This window comes from Phyllopteryx taeniolatus, chromosome 6, assembly GCF_024500385.1.
Source record: "Phyllopteryx taeniolatus isolate TA_2022b chromosome 6, UOR_Ptae_1.2, whole genome shotgun sequence".
Lineage (NCBI taxonomy): Eukaryota > Metazoa > Chordata > Actinopteri > Syngnathiformes > Syngnathidae > Phyllopteryx > Phyllopteryx taeniolatus.
In genome coordinates this window covers 21,040,490-21,060,393 of record NC_084507.1, presented here as the reverse complement: position 1 = coordinate 21,060,393, position 19,904 = coordinate 21,040,490, and the positions used below count along the sequence as shown (strand labels likewise).

Sequence of the window (19,904 nt, the reverse complement as noted above, 5' to 3'; positions counted from 1 at the left end):
TCGTGCACTCACTGTAGTAGTCCCGCCACGCTGCACTATTTGCATATCTGTTGTTGACCAATACTGGCCACTCACGCCAGAGTAGCATCTGCTCCATTTGCACACTGATTGAGGAGTACCTGCAACATTTGCAAAATTGGCATTGTCCCAGATTATCGCACTACTCGTCACTTTAAACCGCATACACTCCTTGAAGTCTCGGCGCCCTTTGCACAATGGTCATTGCACCGGACTATTGCGATATTAGTCATTCGAACTGCTCTAAGTGCTAGAGGGCTCTGCATCTTTTTGCACAACTGTCAAAATTGTTTTTTACCTGCATTACCAGACAACTAGCAACCCTTTATTGCTCAGTGACTGTTTTTTTGTCAATCTCTTTATGTCTCAAAAGTGTTCCCTGTCAATTGACTGTCTGTTGTCGTACTAGAGCGGCTCCAACTACCAGAGACAAATTCCTTGTGTGTTTTTTGTGGACATACTTGACAAATAAAGATGATTCTGTTTCTGATTCTGGTAAGGGTGCATGAATTAAAGAGGTGTGAAGGAAGGAAGCTGGAAAAGTAGTGAGAGAAGGATGCAAAATAAAAAAAAAGCGGGTCTGACGGATAGAAAGAATGGGGAAAGAAGGAATGTTGGGGGAAGTAGCTAAAGAAGGAAGTAAGAGAAAAGTCGTTTTAATGAAGTAAGAATGCAATACAAAAAGCTGGTCTGATGGAATGAAGGAAGGTAGGAAAGAAGTAAAAAGCACATCTGAGAAGGAAGGAAAAAAGTAGGTTTGAGCAATGGATGGAAGGATGAATCAATACAAAAACTGGTGTGTAGGAGATGCAGTTGGATGCTAAATAAAAAGCAGGTCTGAGGGAAACGAAGGTGGAATGAAGGAAGAAAGGTAGGATGAAAGGAGGCCTGTAAGGAGGGCAGAAAAGCCAGTTTAAGTGACAGACGAAAATATTTCAAGTAAGTATGCATAAATAATGAGCAGGTGCAATGGAAGGAAGATGGAATGAAGGAAGGAAGGCAAAAAAGGAGTTTGCGGAAGGAAGAAAGCAGGGTAAGAGGAGGTAGGGAAGGAAGGCGAATAAAGTAGTTTTAAGCAAAGGATGCAAAATTAAAAGCAGGTCTGGAGGAAGGAAAGGGGTGTGCAGGAAGCAAGGTCGGTGGGAAGGAAGGAACACACAATGCGTACATACAAAACCTTAGAACAGTGAAACTACAAAACAAACGCACTCAGAGGGTCACCAAAGCCATCCAAGTGCACTTTGAGCTCCTGTCATCCTGGGACTTTTGGCCACCGGGACATTGGAAACATGAGGCATTCCGCAACCAACATTAAGTCAAATCATGCCGGCAGTGTTGGATGCAATGAATTGCCTGGCTCCACCTTCCATCCATTTGCCATACGGACATCACCAACAAGCCAAAATTCAACAAAAGGGATTCCCAAACGTATACATTGGAACCATAGATTGCAGCCACATTTTAATGAAAGCACCATCACACAATGGATTCAGCTACGTGGACAGGAAAGGATTGGATTCAGTCAGTGCACAAATAATCTGTGATCCACATCGCCTGGACGTAATAATGTGTCCCCAATAAGGCTTGCAATACAGGTTTCCATAATTGCTTGTCCTCCATCCATCCATCCATCCATCCATCTACTTCTGCATATCCAGGGTCAGGTCGCAGGGGAAGCTCATACTTCCCTCTCCCCATTAACTTCATCTCGCTCTCTCGGGGGATCCTGAGGCGTTCCCAAGCCAACCGGGACACATAGTCTCCCCGGAGTGTCCTGGGTCATCCCCAGGGCCTCCTCCCAGTGGGACGTGCCCGGAACACCCCGCCAGGGAGGCGTCCAGGAGGCATCCTAATCAGATGCCCGAGCCACCTCATCTCATGTAATTGCTCGTCGTCCTCCAGTTAATTAAAGATACAGCAATTCAGGCCTGTGGGCCGCAATGCTTTTTTTTGGCATTGAGTTTGATGTCAAAACTTTTATTTTTTTTCCCCCCTGAGACTGCTCTTTTGTCAGATCCAACAGAATTAACAGCCACGCCTAAATTCTCCCATGTCATTTTTCCCTTTTGTTGTTAATACCTGCATTAAGTGTTTCAAACAGTATTTGTTTTGGTTTGTTTCCACTTCTCAGACAACTTCCTCAGTGTTGGTCTCGGAGATATTCCTTTTCTCAATCCACTTTTTCGAAGAGGGAAGTAGTCCATCTGCGCATTCTTAAAGGGTTTACTGCTCGCATATATGCTCCTTCGGAGGTGTTTCCCAATGAAAATGAGGTTAGAATCGGTGGGATGTATCAGCACACATTGCTTACTGGTGTGCGTGTGACTTTTTTTCCCTACCTGCAAGCAATCTGAATTTCAGTTCTACAAATGAACTCAGAACCTGTTCTACGGGCTGTTTGATAAATGAGGCCCCTGTTGTAATGTAATGAAGGCGCAGAAAAGTAGGTTTAAGGAAAGAAAGGAAGGCTGTTAAAATGCATGGGGGGGAAAAGCAGGTTTGAGAAAAGGTGGCAGGAAAAAAGCGGGTCTGATGGGAAGGAAGGTGGGAAAGAAGTAAAAAAAAAAAAAAAAAAAAGATAGAGGGAAAATAGGAACAAAGGAAGGAAAGCAGAAAAGTACATTTCTGCGAAAGAGGGATGGATGTGTGTGACTTTCACGCTGGACTTGGTTCTCTATTCACCATGACATGCCCCACAACCTCACACACTGTTGTACAGTTACCCTTCTTCTCCATGTTGGTGCCCCCTCCTCACGTGTCAGTCAAAGTGGACAGAAGCCGGCGGCTGGCGTGAGCCTCGGCTGGAATGCGCAGAGGTGGCTTGGCATGTGTGTGGCAGAGTTCCTGATACACAATGAAACGGGTCAGAGCTGCTGGTGAGCGTGAACACGAGCGTTACTAGCGGGCGCAAATGTGAGTGACAGTGAACACAACAACGGCTATCGTTTGTTCGTGTGTGACTGTAAACCCTGGAGGAGGCTCACTATGTCGCTTATTTCGTACATCATTCATCAGGGACATCGTTTACTCTCATTAAGACGGAGAGACGAGGCATTCACAATTGCTCATATTTATTAACGTTAGGAAAATGACACATTCTCAATATACGTATGGTCAAATTGTATTTCTTTTACTTACAATAAATCAAGCCGCTATATGTGGAACGTCACGTGACCAAACCCGTAAACCAGGTTAGCAAAGGTTGATAAAACAACCATCAAAAGCCCTTTCTCAGTCTTGTTTTTGTTGTTTTGTAGTTTGAGGTGTCACAAAAGCAACAAATATGAGTGTTATTGGTCACTGTTCTGCTTGACATGTTCCTTTTCACAAAAACTTAATTTTCTCCCCTTTTTGGTTGGAAAGTTGAATGTTTTGGGTGAAATCGACCCATGTTCTACTGCTGATTGCTAACGAACAGAAAAGTCTAGAAACAAACTTTGGTGAAAGAAGACAGTCAGCTCTTTCTTTTGGCTTCTATTGTTACAGAACAGTCCCTGATGGTGTAGCGGTACATTCGCTGGACTTTGGTGCAGGCAGCATGGGTTCAGTTCCCACTCAGTGACAGTGTGAATGTGAGCGTGAATGGTTGTCTGTGTCTATACTTGCCCTGTGACTGGTTGGCGACAGGTTCAGGGTGTAGTCCACCTTTTGCCTGAAGTCAGCTGGGAAGGACTGCAGCATCCCGCGACCTAGAACAGGATAAGCGGTATTGAGAATGGATGGATGGATCAATGTTACAGAACAATAATTCAAAACGCTCTAAAATGGCTGGCAGCATGGAAAACTCTCCTTTAAAAACAGCTGGCAGTAAATAAGTTAATGGAAATGCTCGCTGGGCCGGGTTAAGTCATGTGAGGCCCACAGGCCATACTTTGCCCACCCCTTCTCAAGATGAAGATGAGTGTGTGTTTGTGTTTGTGTTTAGCATTTGAGGTAGTCCTCGCGTGCCTTTGCAGCTGATGAACTGCAGTTAACCTCACTCGCCGCCTTGGTGCGTGTGCCCTGATTTCTCTCCCCTCCCTCGTGTGAACCGAGGGCCCGGCCACTCACACTGGCGTCTGCTCAGACAAATTGGCGGTGGCGAAGAGGCAGATGGCAACGAAAAGGAGGCGGCTTTGTCAAAACATTTTTGCGCAGCGGCGTCAACACGTGTCGTAAATCCTCTTCCTCCTCCTCGTCCTCCTCGCACGTGGCGACACACCGGAGACGCCCGATACACACACCACCCTGCACCAGGCGCCTCATTGACATGAGGCTCATGCCGACATCACCCACCGTGTCCGCACGTCAACCACGACGCTACAGTACGCTACGCTAGCTTGAACCTTTGACAGCTCTGCTTGTTAGGACGCGTCCTTAGAATGTAAACTAGCACCTTCAAAAATCTTGCTTACATTTTAATAACAGCATGCTGCAGGTTACTGCTCGCTGTTACCTCTGGAGGAAAGAAGTGGTAATGCACAGCAAGTTCCGCACCTTTTTCAGGCTAAAAACAAAAAGCACCTACTGACGCTGGGTATGCACATAACGATTATTGGAGCGAGTTTCAGCCAGATTCCCCCCGTTCCGATCAGTCATCAAAGGCCCGATTGTTAGGTATCTCTAAAGATGATCCAAGTCATTTTGCATCCCCGATCTTCTAAAAAAAAATAATTTTTTTTTTTAAAAAGTAGAGCGGGGTACACACAAATTGACAATCGGGCCAAATTTAGGCATTTTCCCTCCCTTGCAATTAAAGTCTGCAAAGGCCTGATTCTCTATCTCTGAAAGATTATCCTGAATGATTATCCAGTGGTGTGGTGTGTGTTAGGAGTCAGGTTTCCTCCCTGATCTTCTCAGAAAAGGTAATGCAGTGTGCACTTTGTGAGTTTTTGTGTGACGAGTGTCTTTAGACACCACACTAACGATGAATCAACAATGAATGACGATTTACATCACCCTCAAATACCAGTTTGCGGCACTGCTGGAGGAGCTTGGATCCAAACAACATTTTACATTAACCTACTTTACAATGTACACAACAACAGTGTACATTCCTTGAAAAACGATTGGACTGTTTTTCATTGGATAGCTGTTTTATTGTATTTTTTACCTTTTATCAATTTAATATTTTTTCCATATAAATTGTTTGTTCTAGATAAATGGAGAAAATGGACATTAACTTAATGTAATTTTAAGGAAAATTACCAATTCCCGGATATGAACTTGTGTCCATTTTGGACAAACTACTTGTCATTGTAAAAATGGTTGAAAGTCAGGTCATCATACATGTATAAGGTTAGGTAATTTAATACTTCATATAAAACAGTAGTGTTTTTTGGAAAAGAGTCTTTCTGGTGGTTTATATTTGTGTTGGCTGAGACGTAAGTGTTCCAGACAAAAGATTCAGAATGTTTCTGAGAAGGGGATAGGGTTTGACACCTCTGAAACTCGGCAAAGGCCCAATTGTTGAATGTGTCTAGAGATAATCCTGAGTGATTATCCGGGTAGTGTGTGATGTGTTAAGAGTCATTGAGCGGCGTGACGTGTTGCTCACGTCCAGTACACCACACACTAGAAGAGCATTAACAACATGCATGAAGACATTTTCCTGGTCTTTTGTGGACTCACTCACATTTTAAGAATGTATGACGTTGAAAATCAATGTGCGTACCTCAATTAATTGCAGCTTGTGAACATCGAACCTTACCGAACGGTAGCCTTGTACAGTTTATCGTTGTGTTCTTCATATTCACTTGTTTAATTAATAGATGTTGTTTTTGTCACGTCATAGTAAGGTGTGTGTGTGTGCGTGCGTGCGTGTGTGTGTGTGTGTGTGTGTTTATTTTCGATAGTAGACTATGGAATGTGTGTGGGGGTAAGATTCCCAGGGTGCTTTGACATTGAGTGCAGCAGCTGCAACCTCCGTCCTGCCAAACATCACGTAAACAACATGAAAAACACATCCTTAAAAAACTTTGCTACCAATGCATAAAGAGAAGGATTGAGCCAGAATGTTTCTGTGTTGCTGATCTTGCTCACAATGATGCAACATGGCCCACACTGCATGCGGACTATTATGGGATGTCACTGTGAGACGCTGGATGCTGGTTTGTTTCAAAGTGTTGAGTGCGGGAGAACAATTGACGACATCTGCACGATCACTTGTTGATTCACTTACTGCATATTTACATAGTGGTAATTTATTAATCCTGTAAGGGAAATTTAGTTTTGGTCAGAAGTCATTCTAAAACAATTTTCATCTTTTTGTTTGTTTGTCGAGGACATTTTGAGCAGAACCTCAGGCTAGCGTTTTCCTCCCATGAGCAGGTTCAGGGTCACCGTCTTCATGTCCAAATGTTTTTTTCAAATTGTGGTGACTTTGGCAAGACTGTGAGCCTCGCCTGGTGCTTTAATTAGCGAGTGCACCTCGTCATTGAGTGGTCCAATTAAACGTCCCGCATCTCAGCTGGAGGGCTGAGACATCTGCAGCCTTGCATCGCCGAAGGTTCTTCACCTCACTCTTCATCATTATTTTGATTATAACGCTCTTTACGCCCTCACTATGTGGTTTACTGGGCAAAGAACAGAGCAGAAACTCGATGGGTCACAAAGAACAACTGACAAACGTTTAGCTAGACCATAATTAAAACTATTGGCTAAAAAAAACTAACCTACTGTGCCATGACAAAGTATTTGCCCCTCCTCAAATTTGTATTTTTTTTATTTATTTTATTTTCTTTTTTTTCCCAGTTTCCCCACTTAAATATTTGAAAACAAATAAATGTAAATATTAGACAAAGATAAAGAAACAAAACAAAAGTAGTTTTTAAATGGTGATTTTACTTGTCTTACTTACTCACTTCACAACAAGCAGCGGTTTGGGAGATAGTGAAGAGTTCTTCAGAAAAGGGGTTTCATCCTTTTTAATGCCACTCCTACTTGAAGTTTACTGTCAAACTAAACATCAAACAAAAAGAATTACACGTTGCGTAGTTAACCAAACCACATAACCTTGCCTTGCAAAAGTATTCTGGCGTCATGCTAACACACAATGCAAACCACCATGGACTGCCTAACGAATAGCATCTACAGTATGTGGTGGTGTTATAACCCTTAAAGCAACAGATATTTGAACACAAACAGTGCATTAGCACGTAGACAGAAAATATAACAATACTCACAGGGATAGATTCTTTATCCTCTACGAAAAATGACTAATATTACTGCAGCTAACTAAGTCACTGACAGTAGTTGTGAAACTCTTCGTTTGTCTGGATGACTGCATTATACTGCCCCCGGTGACCAAGCCGCACACACCAGAAGGAGCCACAATTAATCATATTGCACTAACTGGTTAGTTCTCTAAATTCTGTTTATTACTATGTGTTCGGAAAATACAATATTATAGTGATATTTTTCTAATTAAAAAAACACATGACTAACTTTTTGCGGGGCAAGCTGGAACAGATAAATTACATTGTCATTTCAGTTGGGGAAAAAACTATTTAAGATATGTGTTTTGAGTGACGAGCATGGTCACTGAACAAATTAAAAATGGATCTCAAGGCACCACTGTGTAATTGGTTTTTTTACAGGTTATGAAGCGGCAAGCTGCACGACAGCATTTTTCGCACTTCTGTTGTCGCACTTTTTTTACCAACCCCCCTTTGAAAATAAATGTACAAGTTGAAAAATGTTTTATAGGCTTCTGATTTTAAAAGTAGTTATTCATCAATTTGTCGTGTAATTATATGAGGTGATAATTCCTTTATATGGGTTCACAGTCATAACGGCGCTCAGAGGGAAGCCATAATTACGATGCGGCCCGTGACAAAAATGAGTTTGAGACCCCTGCGTAGATAATGTGTACAGTGTAGAGCAGGGTTGGGGAATTAATCCAAATTTGAGCATGGTATAAGATGTTTATTGACACCTGAGTTGGAGTTTACTGTAAAACTAACAAAAAATAATTACCCAATTTTTTTATGTTAGCTTAATGCTAACAGTCTATGGAAAACCCTATTGACGGGCTAGCTAATATTCGCATTTGATCACGGCAGATTTACCTTCAAACATTGAATCTTCACACACAAATGCCGTAGTAACACATAGACTGTTAATATAGCAATATTCACAGGCAAAGTTATATCGCGACTATCTTCTTCTACTCTTGTTTTTTTAAGCCTAAAAGAATGTAGCTCAATGCATGCACCGCACCACACTGCCCCTAAGAGGCCAGCGTGTGAGCTTAATGCTAACGGCGCGCGCAGCAGAAAAAGCAGTCATTGACTGTATAAAAAGATGCACGCTTTTTTTTTTCCATGACTGTGACATGAAATCAGACTAAACATTTCCTGTTTTAGGTCAATTAGGGTTACCAAAATTATTTCTATTTGCTAAATGCCAGAATAATGAGAATATTTCTTTAGACAAATTTAATGGAAAATACAGTCATGGCTAAAAGCATTAGCACCTTTTTAGTCATGACTATTTATTTTTCTTTCTTGTTTTTTGTGTGTGTGTGTATTTCTGTTATTTTACTTGTTACTAAAACTGGCTGCTCTTTTAATTTATATTTAAAGTTGAGTTTTGGTTGAGTTGAGTTTTTGGTTGTTGGAAAAATATGAAGTATTGTTTAACCAATCGTGATTTCAATATCAATCAAAATAATCGTGATTATTGTTTTCTATAATCGCCCAGATCTATTGTAGTGTCCCCTCACACCTTCATACTGCGCAGGGGCAAGAGCTGCAAAGCAAACCTAAACAAACATGTCATACAGCCAACAGCACTCACCATAAATAAATTGAAATATTTACAGTTAATCCATATGATTGGTATCAGCAGTGATCGGAAGCTCTCACTCATGGATGATCAGTAACAGAATCGGCAGGATAAAACGCTGATCGGAGCAACCCTATTATTTATGGTTGATGTAAAATGAGTTTGAAAGAAGTGTTTTGGGGATCAAAGTACAAGGTATATTTAGGGTTTTAATTTGATATAGACTATTCTAAACCTCTTTTAGTGGGGCATTTAACATTAGCACATTTTTGCTGTTCACAGTGGGTCTTAGTCCTGAACCAGTAGCAGTTAGTTCTGTCCGACAAGAGCACTGAGACACTATAGGCCCACTCTGTGGTTCTTCTGGCCTGTCTGAACCTTTAATCTTCTTGTCTTTTGCGTTCTTTTCCTCTGACTCACTTGTCACCCTCTGCGCGAGACATGAGAGACCATAATTTTTTTCAGCTGTCAGTCAAGCTCCACCCACCAAAGGTTTCTACTTAATGAGATTATTCAAGGTCCTATTGAAGGACAAAAAAAGAGTCCAAAATAGTTTTGTGACGAGGCCACACTGTGATGCGCACTGCCCAAGCTTGAGGGTAACGGGAGACAACAGAAGCTTGTCACTTTATTGATCGCTATCGATTGGCTCCGGGTTTCAAACGGCTGGAACCGGGTGGCTCGGCTACCTCTTCCTACTCATCCTCCTTACTCACATCCATCGCCCCCATCCTCCTTGCAGCAGTCTTCAACACAAAGTTCTTTTGGAGTGGAAGATATGTGTTTTGTGTGGGCCAAAAAGAATAATAACCTCCAGACCCAGGAGGAATAATGGCAGGCAACAGCTGATTCTCCTCAGTGGTTGGTTGGTCCAGTACAGATGGCTTGTTTCAGATTGGAGCTGCTGGGTCATAACTGCTGTTGAGAACAAGAGGATATTTTCTTCTTTATGTGTGTCCACTTCAATCTGGTCTGGTCTTGTCTGGTGTGGTCTAGTTCAGTCTGGTCTGGTCTTGTCCAATCTGGTGTCGTCCCATTAAATCGAGTCTTTTTTCTTGTCTAATCTGGTATGGTTTGAGCCGTTCTGTGGTGGTACAATCTGGTTCGATCCATTTTAATTTGTTCCAGTTCAGTCTGGTCTTGTCTTTGTCTTGTTTTTTTCCAGGTCTGTTTGGATGTGGTGTACTCTGCTTTGGGCCACTCTCGTCTGGCACAGTTCTGTCTGGTCTGATCTGTGTCTTGTCTGGTCAGGTGTGTTTCTGTCTCATGCGGTCCAGTTCAGTCTTGTGTAATCAGGGGTGGGTCAGTCTGGTTTGGTCTAGTCTGGTCTGCTCTTTGTGTTATCTGTTCTGATTTGGTCCATTCTGTTGAGTTCCAATATGAATTGGTCCCATCTAATCCGGTTCAGTTCTGTCTGGTCTGCATCTTGTCTGGTCTGGTCAGGTGTGGGTCAATCTGGTATGGTCCACTTCATTCTCGTCTTGGCTTTGTCTTGTCTGGTCTTGTCCAATCTGATCTGGTCCACTGTGGTTCTGTCTGGTGTGGTCCAGTCTGGTTTGCTCCAGTTCAGTCTGGTTTTGGTTTTGTCTGGTCTTATACAATCTGGATTGATCCTGTCCAGTCTGGTATGGTCCTGTCTCATGTGGTCCAGTTCAGTCTGGTCTAGACTGGTTTGGTCTTGTTCTTGTTTGGTCGAGTCTGGCTTGGTCTAGTTCACCCTCATGAGCGTGTGATGACTGTTTTTTTCAGTTTTAAACTAAGTTTGATATAAACTTCCCCCCTGTCGCTCCTCGGGCCTGCTTCCTCCTCTTCTCTCGATTCCTTGCGTCCCACTGCGGTCGGCTCTTCCTCTTCCCATGTGGGAGCCGGGCAGTCCTCTGCGGGCTCACTAAACACATCTGGGGACATACACATATAAGGGTTCTTTGGGGACTGGTATGTGATCGGGAGGGTCTGGGTTTCGGATCGGGTTTCAGCATGTCTGTGCTGTTTCCCGGTCCGTTCGAACATCCATTTTCTGAGCCGCTTATCTTCACAAGGGTCGCGGAAGTGCTGGAGCCTATCCCAGCTATCATTGGGCAGGAGGCGGGGTACACCCTGAACTGCTTGCCAGCCAATCGCAGGGCACATATAAACAAACAACCATTCGCACTCACATTCACACCTACGGACAATTTTTAGAGTCTTCAATTAACCTACCATGCATGTTTTGGGGATGTGGGAGGAAACCGGAGTGCCTGGAGAAAACCCACGCAGGCACGGGGAGAACATGCAAACTCCACACTGGTGGGGCTGGGGATTGAACCCCAGTCCTTACGACTGTGAGGCAGACGCTCTAACCAGTCGTCCACCGTGCCGCGGTTCACAACTCTAAATTTCCTGTATGTGTGAATGTGAGTGCGAATGGTTGTTTGTTTATATGTGCCCTGCGATTGGCTGACAACCGGTTCAGGGTGTACCCCGCCTCCTGCCCGAAGATAGCTGGGATAGGCTCCAGCACTCCCGTGACCCTTGTGAGGATAAGCAGCTCAGAAAATGAATGGATGGATGGATAATTAAAGCCACACTTCAGTCGTACAGTCGGGTTCACGACCCTTGTCCTGCATGCTTCTTCTCCTGTCCTTGTCCTGTCCTTCCCTCACAGAGTGTAGCACTACACCCCCATGCAACACTCATTTAATTTTTCATTGTTGGAGATAATGTAATGATTTACTTCTCTCATCCTGTTTACAATTAGTCCTTTGTCTTTTGTCTTTGTTTCTCTCTCCCTTCTAGAAACTTTGTTCTGTTCGACTGATGAAGTCTGATTCTCAATAAACGTCAATTGTAATACCACAGCAGAAGCTTAAAAACTCCACTGTGACACAGTAAAACTGTTCCGGCATAAAAGGGATACAGATTTTCCATTCTGCTTGACCTAACAGTACCAAAAAAAAAAGATATAAACTTCCCCAGCTAGCTGCAGGTGCTAACCGCTACTTGCAAACAACTGTTTTGATCACTTAATCGTTATAACTGTGAAACTGATTATTGATTTTTTTTCATATCTGTGCCACCTCACAATTGTTTAAAAAAGTAAAATAAGAAACATAATGACCCTCTTCTTCAGTTACGATCTTGTTAGCATGTGACAGACCCTCGTTAGCTACTGTTGTTAACGAGTTTCTCGATTAGCGCATTAGAAAGTAGCAGGCCCTCAAAGTGGGCAGGTAGTAAATCTTCATCACATTCCATCTTATTTTAAGACTTAATTAAAGTGACTGACTCCTCATGTGCTCCGTCCTTTGATGATTGGCAGTCAATTCCATGCCAGAGAGCTGCTGGATGCTGTCCCTCGCCACCCTGTTCCTCCTTGGCGTCCCCTTTCGTCTGTCGACGACCCCCCCCACCGTCCCCACACCCGCGTCCTCGTTCAGCCGCGCTGCCATCTGATGATGTCATCAGCAGGAGCCGCGAGAAGGTCATCTGCCGCCGAGTGTCCCTCGAGGAAGATCTGTCCCCGTTAGACAGCTTCATCCTTTCTCCCGGAGCACCGCATGGCGAGCGGATGTCTAGTCAGAGCATAATTGGACTCCTTTGCGGTGTGTCACAGTAGTATGGCAGCCTTGGCGTTGCCCTCAGACAATGATGAAGTGTTTAATCTGAGCGGGGGAGGGGGCGCTCGTTGTGCCGCTGCCGTTATCTTAACAAGGCCTCTTTCCCGCCAAATAGTGCTCTTAGCGTCGACTTGTCTTCTGGACCCAAATTGTTTGTATGTAGGAGTAGCACTTTGACAAATTATTTCACACCGAAGGTTTCTCTGGCATTGCTGTGACAAATGTGCTGCGCCTAGGTGACTGTGGCTTGATAAAAGATACAAAATGATCAAGTCGATTTAAGATTAATGACGTGTGCTTCTTAAGTGATGTGATTCATACTTATGGCTTTTTTTTTTTTTTAAATCACTTTGAGATTAAATTAGTGCTAAGAGCAAATTGCTATTGCTGAAGTGAGGTATACTGACAGTGTCTGACATTAACGGTGTTCCAGGGCCACTACGCCGCTGTCTCAAAAAAACTGCCCAAAACTGCATTTGCAGTGTCGATTTGCAATTCTTTTATCACCTAAGCATCCCGTCCAAGACGGGATTATTGTGATGACGTAAGGAGAAACCACGACTGGCACCGACTGGATGAACGGGCACAAATTCAGGTTAGCCTCAACACGATAGCCGAAGCTAGCAAAGCTAACAACACTAGCCTCATACGTTCAACATTCATATGAGCGGCAGCGGGACCACGGAATGACAGCAAGGAACAAGGGTAGCGACACAAAGTGAGGATTCATCGCCAGACTAATAATGTGTGGACAACAATTGTGTGCTAACAAGGACTTTATTCATCAAAAAAGTAAGGCAACGCGCCCAGACTGTCGTAACACTTGTCGGACTTGTGGCACAATACTGTATACGGCCGGCGTGTGTGAATCATAGATTGTTAAAACGTGGTTATTTATCTCTATGGTGTAAATAACCAAAAAGCTCAAAGGCTGTAATAAGTTTGGTTAATGCTGCCTTGATATAAAAAAAAAAAAAAAAGTATTTCTTGTGAATTATTTATGTACCGGTATTTATTTATGTCAAGGATAGCCCCTTAGGACGCATCTCATTTTCAAGAGGGTCCTTTCAACACATGCAGCTAATCGCCAAAATAAAAAATAATAATTAAAGGTAAATCAAAATCATAACACACACACACACCTACACGAACACACACAATGCTCTCCTAAGATTACCCTCCCACCAACCAGCCAATATTTTACATTTTGCATGTACATATACAGTATATTAATAGATAATATACTGTACATAGCATAAACAACATCAAGATAAAGCCTTGTTGGAATGTCAGTGATAAGTAAATATTTTAATTTATCACCAGCAGCAATTTTACTAATAATTTCTGAATAATCGTAGTTAATTAGTTATAGTAGTAGTTAATAATAGTTAATAATACAGAATAAAGATGCTATATATTAAATAATGATTCAAATTGAACATATTATATCATGAATATACCGGGCCAGTATAAGTTCTGACCGGGCCACCACTACTTGGTTTGGCCACCACTCAAAAAGTCTTAACGTCAGACCCTGTATACCTACAACGATGATCTGGCCAAATTTGAGCGTGATTCCTGCCTTTCAATCAGTCAGCATAGGCCCGATTATGGTATGTCTCAAAAGATTATCCTGAGCGAATGTCTTGTGGTGTAGCGTGTGTTTAGATCTGCTCGTAAAACGGTTAAACAGTCATAAATGTTTAACATGTTAAGGTCGCTTACTTATTAGTTATCTTCTGTTTCACGTCATAATCATGGATCGACCCAAGTCATTGTTGATTTGCCATCGTAAATACTGAATAGGTTTACCATTTACGATTGTCGGCCCTGACCGTTCAGGGAACGATCCCTCTTAACGCACCACAGGACAAACACTCAGGATTTATGTTTGAGACATCTGATTCAGGCCTTTTCTGACTTTGACTGCGAGGGAGAAAAAACACCTCACAACACAGGATAATCACTCAGGAACAGCTTTTAGAGATATCCGATAATCGGGCCTTTGCTGACTTTGATTGCAACGGACAAAAAAAGACTCTTAACACACCCCACAACACAGCATAATCGAAAGAAGATCAGCTTTTAGAAAGATTCAACAATCAAGCCTTTGCTGACTTTGACTGGAAGGGGGGGAATCAGACCCGCGGTTACGGTGTGTGTATACCCTGCTCTTCTTTGTCATTAAGAACCAGCAGAACCAAAATATCTTCTCTTTACACTCTGGACACCATTTGTGTGATCCAGTGAAAAAAAACACTTCAGGACAGCAGATTTATTTGATGAAGCAAAGGTCTTTGTGTCAACTGTCCAACAGATCAGAGCTACTTTTAGCTCAGCATGACGATAACACAGAATACCGGGGGATGCCCTGAACTCTGCTCGACTGTCAGCCCGGACACAAATACAAACTCTGAGAAGGAAAGTCGGCCAATACGAGAAAACAATATTGATTGCGCCACGACGCCCTTCAGCGGAACGAAGCTGCCGGGACTCGTGTGTTGGATATGAGGTATGGAGATACTGGAGGTATCAGGTGGTGCTTTTCAATCGTAGGCTGAATTATTGATGAGGTGATGCGAGAGAAGGCGGGGACTTGATGGTCACTGGATGGCGCCCGGAATATTTTAAAGTCTGAGCGTTACCAACAGACCCATGTGGATTATGAGTGATGGTGAGCGCACAGCGGGTCGGGAATGGTCGGCCCGCTCAGAAGTTCAAACTGAATAATTAAGGTGCGATGGTGGGAAGAATAAGATTGAAAGGCTTCATCCGTCCTACGTCTGAAGCCTTGGGACTTTTCTATTCCTCCTGACAAGTAGACTGAAATGATAGACAATGTCTTCTTGCTCCATCGCAAAGCCGTCATGTTCCGAGAGCCACACACATGCTATGCTACGTCATGCCAGCCGCGGTGTCTGATGATTCATGCTCGGAATGATGTGACCCATCAGGGGAGACAATCACATGAGTATCTCAATTTGAAAACCCATGCTGTTGTGTAACATTTCAAAGCATTCCAGTTTGCATGTAGCTAATACAAAAGCCATCCATTTTCTACAGCCCTTATTTTGGCGGGTGAGCTGGGGTCTATCCCAGTTGACGTTTGGAGCTCGAAGTGGGGTACACATCAGACTGTTTGTCAAATAAGGATTTAAATTCACACCTAAGGTCTTTAATGAAGTTAACATATTTACATGCTTTTGGAAAGAGGGAGTAACACGCAAACTCCACACAGGAAGATCCAACACAGAACAGACGTGCTAACGAGTAGATGACGCGAAGAAGCATGTTAGGGAGGCGTGTGATAACGACCCAAAGGTCCAGCGTATGAATGTGTGGTTGCCAATAAAAATAATAAACGCCTGCAGTAGATTTTATCGTCCACTCTTGGCTGGGACGACACAGCCATTAAGAGCGCAATCAAAAGCACATTTCATCTCTTTTATCTTCAATCAGCTGCGGCCAGCAATGAACCTGTGCACCCGGGATGTGGCTACTTCCTACTGCCTCACATCACATCACAGCAGAACATCATGTTAGAATGTAGTCCCGTGTAGTCCCTCGTGTTAATGAACTGGTTACTAAACTCTATATTGTCATCTTAATATTTTAGTTAGTACATTTGATAAATTGACTTACCAGTTTAATTCGTCCCATGACCAAGTTCGTAACTGAGTTTACTTGTTTTGCAAATCAGATTTCCCCAAATGCCATTGATGTTCCAGCCCCCCCCCCCAAAAAAAAACCACCACAATTTTGTTTGTTTCGTTTTTTTAATATTGAACCCCTGCGTATTTGCAGTCCTGCATTCGTGAGTAAACATTTGCAATATTTTTTTACCCGTCCTCTTCATTTCCCTAACAAACTCTCAAAAGTTTTGCTGCCATTTTGGGGCCAGGTAACAATGTTGAAGTGAATTGAGAAGCTTCATTTCAACAAAAGTAGTGCTTTCCTGCCATCTTGTCATCTTGGTGCCTAGCAACTATGTTAAACTGAGTTGAGGAATTTCATTTAGATAAAAATAGTGCTTTGCTGCCATGTTGTGGCATCTGTAGGCAATTATTCAAAACCTTTTTAGGGGCCCATCATTTGCCTGCGGACTTTCGCTGTTCACGGCAGGGCTCTGTCCCAATCCCCTCTGAATCGCAGGGGTTCACTGTAAAGTGTTTTTCTAAAGTTGAATTACTATGTGCAATGTAGTATTCATGTGTTGGATGTGTGCCTTTAAGGGGTGTGGCCTAGTAAGTGATGTCAAGGACTGCAGTCCGTTAACCTACGTGTGAACATCTGGGTGTAAATTGTGACCGACAGCAGTTTTTGTAAGAGTTTGGACTTATGTTTTTGACTGTTTGTCCCATTCAGCGGCGGCGTATCTGAAGCTCGGGATGTTTTTTTTAAATGTATTTATTATTTAATTTGTTTTATTTTTATATTGTCCCTTCCTGACCATGGACCATCTTATGTCCTAAACCTATAAGTTTATCCATAGGTGTGATGTGAGTTAAGAGTGGATTTGTCCCGATTATATAGTCCTAAACGAGTCAGAGCGAACAATCTTAAATACTGAATGTGTTCAATATTTATGATCAAAAATCTTTGTGTGTGGGGAAAGCGTCTTGATGCAGTTAATTGTGGCGTGGAACAGAATGTAGCCAATCGAGAAGCGTCCTGACTCAGGAACAAGATAATGGCCGTAAATAAACGTCATACCCGATATCGTTTTTTGTTTTTGTTTTTTTTTTTTGGGGGGGGGGGGCGTATAAAAGTGGGTACCAGGCCCAACTTGAAAAACTCTATGTTAAAGGCAAGTCACGGTACCACTTGGAGTTTCACCATTTTAGTCTGCATCTTTAACATGTTTGTATGTTATTCTCTTAGCCTTTCAGTTGCTATTTTAGAGTGTAAAAATGTCAGCATTTCGGCTGCACCTTTTCCTGTCCCATAGAGCTTCACTCAGCTCCATGCCAGCTTCTCTCATTGCTGTCGACCATATCACCGAGCTAAAGGCTAACTGTCCAGCCCTGACACAACAGTAGTATGTTGGCATGTCAGCATTTTAGCGTCACCTTATGTGCTAAAGAGCTTCATCTAGCTGCATGTTAGCTTCACTCCTTGTTTTTGACCTGCATAACTAGCATTAGGTATGATATAATATTTGCATTTTAGTGTGCATGTTTATTCACGCATTACTTATTGTCTTCAGCATTTCAGCATTTTAGTCTTCATATTTAACCAGGTCTCATGTCCCAAAGAGCTTCACGTTAGCATTAATTGTTGCTTCCAACCATGTCGTGTCAACAAGCTAGAGGCTAACTCGTGTTTAGCCATGACACAGCAGAAAGTAAAAGGTTGCCTGGGGGAAAAACAAGCTCATGTGGACGCTAATGCCACAGCAGGAAAACAACCCATGATGGAAACGTGGACGCTTGCGGAACAAACGCTTTATTGTGAGCTCGGAGCCACGGCGTTCCCGCTTATTTGCGTCCTGTGACAGCCAACCGTGGGCTGCTAGCGTCTGTTAGCTTCAACTTTGCACCTGCGACTGGAGAAAGTTTGCTAATTAGATTTCCGGAGGCTGACCACGCCAAGGTCCATGCAGCAAATTGGATGCGGGATCAGGGAGCGCCGGCGAATAATTGGGAGCACAAATCCCTTGCGAGCCACGACGGCAGACCAAGGGGTGTCAGACAGGTTGTCGCACTTCCAGTCAAGCTCCAATTACCAGACTTTGAAGGCAGCTGCCACATATCGACACCTGCAGACTTTCCCGGAGTGGGAGAACGTTGATCTTGGATAGCATTGAGGGCCTTTCAAGCGCAAGAGCTCTGGGAGTAAGTCGCTCACCTGCCTGGCGCCTTCCGCAGAAGGCATTTAAAGCTGGACTGTCGAACACAATGATTTTCCGGTCTACTTTAGAAGTATGAAGCGGGAAAAACAAAAAACACTCCAGGGGATCTACATTCTAAAACCTACATTAGTATTCCCAAAGACGAGTGATGGCCGGAGTAACATGAACATGAAACTATCTAACTTAACTATCCATACAACGATCTGTTTTCTCTACCGCTTATCCTCATAAAAGCCACGAATGAGATGGACCTCATGCCAGCTGACTTGAGTGTGACAAGCAGGCTACACCCTGAGCTTTTCACCAGCCAATTGAAGGGCACATGCAGAAAAACAAGCATTCACACTCACATGCACCCCTATGGACAATTTACAGTCTCCAGTTATGTTAACATGTATGTTTTTGGAAGGAGGAATCCAGAGCCCTGATTCAAACCCCAAACCGCAGAACTGTTAGCAGTGCAATACTAGATTTAATGGCACCCTTTTCGAGAACCCCCATTCCCACCCTTTACATCCATCCATCTTCTGAGCCGCTTCTCCTCACTAGGGTCGCGGGCGTGCTGGAGCCTATCCAAGCAATCATCGGGCAGGAGGCGGGGTACACCCTGAACTGGTTGCCAGCCAATCGCAGGGCGCGTACAAACAAACCATCCGCACTCACGTTCACACCTACGGTCAATTTAGAGTCTCCAATTAATGCATGTTTTTGGATGTGGGAGGAAACCGGAGTGCCCGGAGAAAACCCACGCAGGCACGGGGAGAACATGCAAACTCCACAGAGGCGGGGCCGGAGATTGAACCCGGGTCCTCAGAACTGTGAGGCTGACGCTCTAGCCAGTCGTCCACCGTGCCGCTCCCACCCTTTACATAATAGAAAAACATTTCAGATAGCAGTTGGGGCCACACATATTGCACATGCCGGCAAACCGCCACTGACTGGGGCAACGGGACAAGATTAGTCAAAAATGACAGTCTGTCAAAATCCTGAGTCTGGTTGGAGCGACCACTTCAACCTGGGTAGAATGCAGCAAGAATTTTGAAAATCGGGTCATAGGTTCTGGAGAAATTTAGTTTTTTTTTGTTTTTAGGGAGCATTTCTTTTGTGTGTGATATTGCCTATAGAAAATCTGGTCAAAAGTACTTTCAAATTTGAGTAAAACAGTAAAATTGAATTTTTTTTCTCAAGTAATCTCCTCGACTATCTCATTTTGTCTGATACTTAGGGAATGCCTTCTCCGATTGGCTGACAAATTTCAGTTAAAAAAATATCCACTGATCGCTCGTGCAGGCTGAAATGCAGGGACGTTGACGCGTCAAAATTACTGTTACGTTTCTAATGGCATCATTTGAAATGATGATAAATAATAATAGGCCATGTACTTCCGCAATTGTTTTTTTGTGAATTTATTTATTATTGAGGATTTTAGATGCTCATTCCATGTTTTTTGAGAAAATTCCACAAAGATGGTGGCCACTTTTCACGTTGCTACTGACTGTAAGAGAGACTTGATAACCACTTAGTTCACTCTGATGCCTAAAAAGAAACCAAAGTTCGCCTCATGCGTACCGCCTTATTGGAGGAGTGGGAGGGGGTTAGGCGGGGGTTGTCGCCAGATGCCAAGCAGGATGAGATGCGGGGGGTTGGGACCCTACTCGCCATCAGTGCCACTC

The 19,904-nt window shown here is 43.3% G+C and overlaps 1 protein-coding gene across 9 annotated transcripts in view; it reads left to right on the top strand.

Moving 5' to 3' along the window:
* The window catches only part of sema6e (sema domain, transmembrane domain (TM), and cytoplasmic domain, (semaphorin) 6E), a 137,912-nt gene that overhangs the window by 70,377 nt on the left and 47,631 nt on the right, over positions 1-19,904 (top strand). The window lies entirely within an intron of this gene.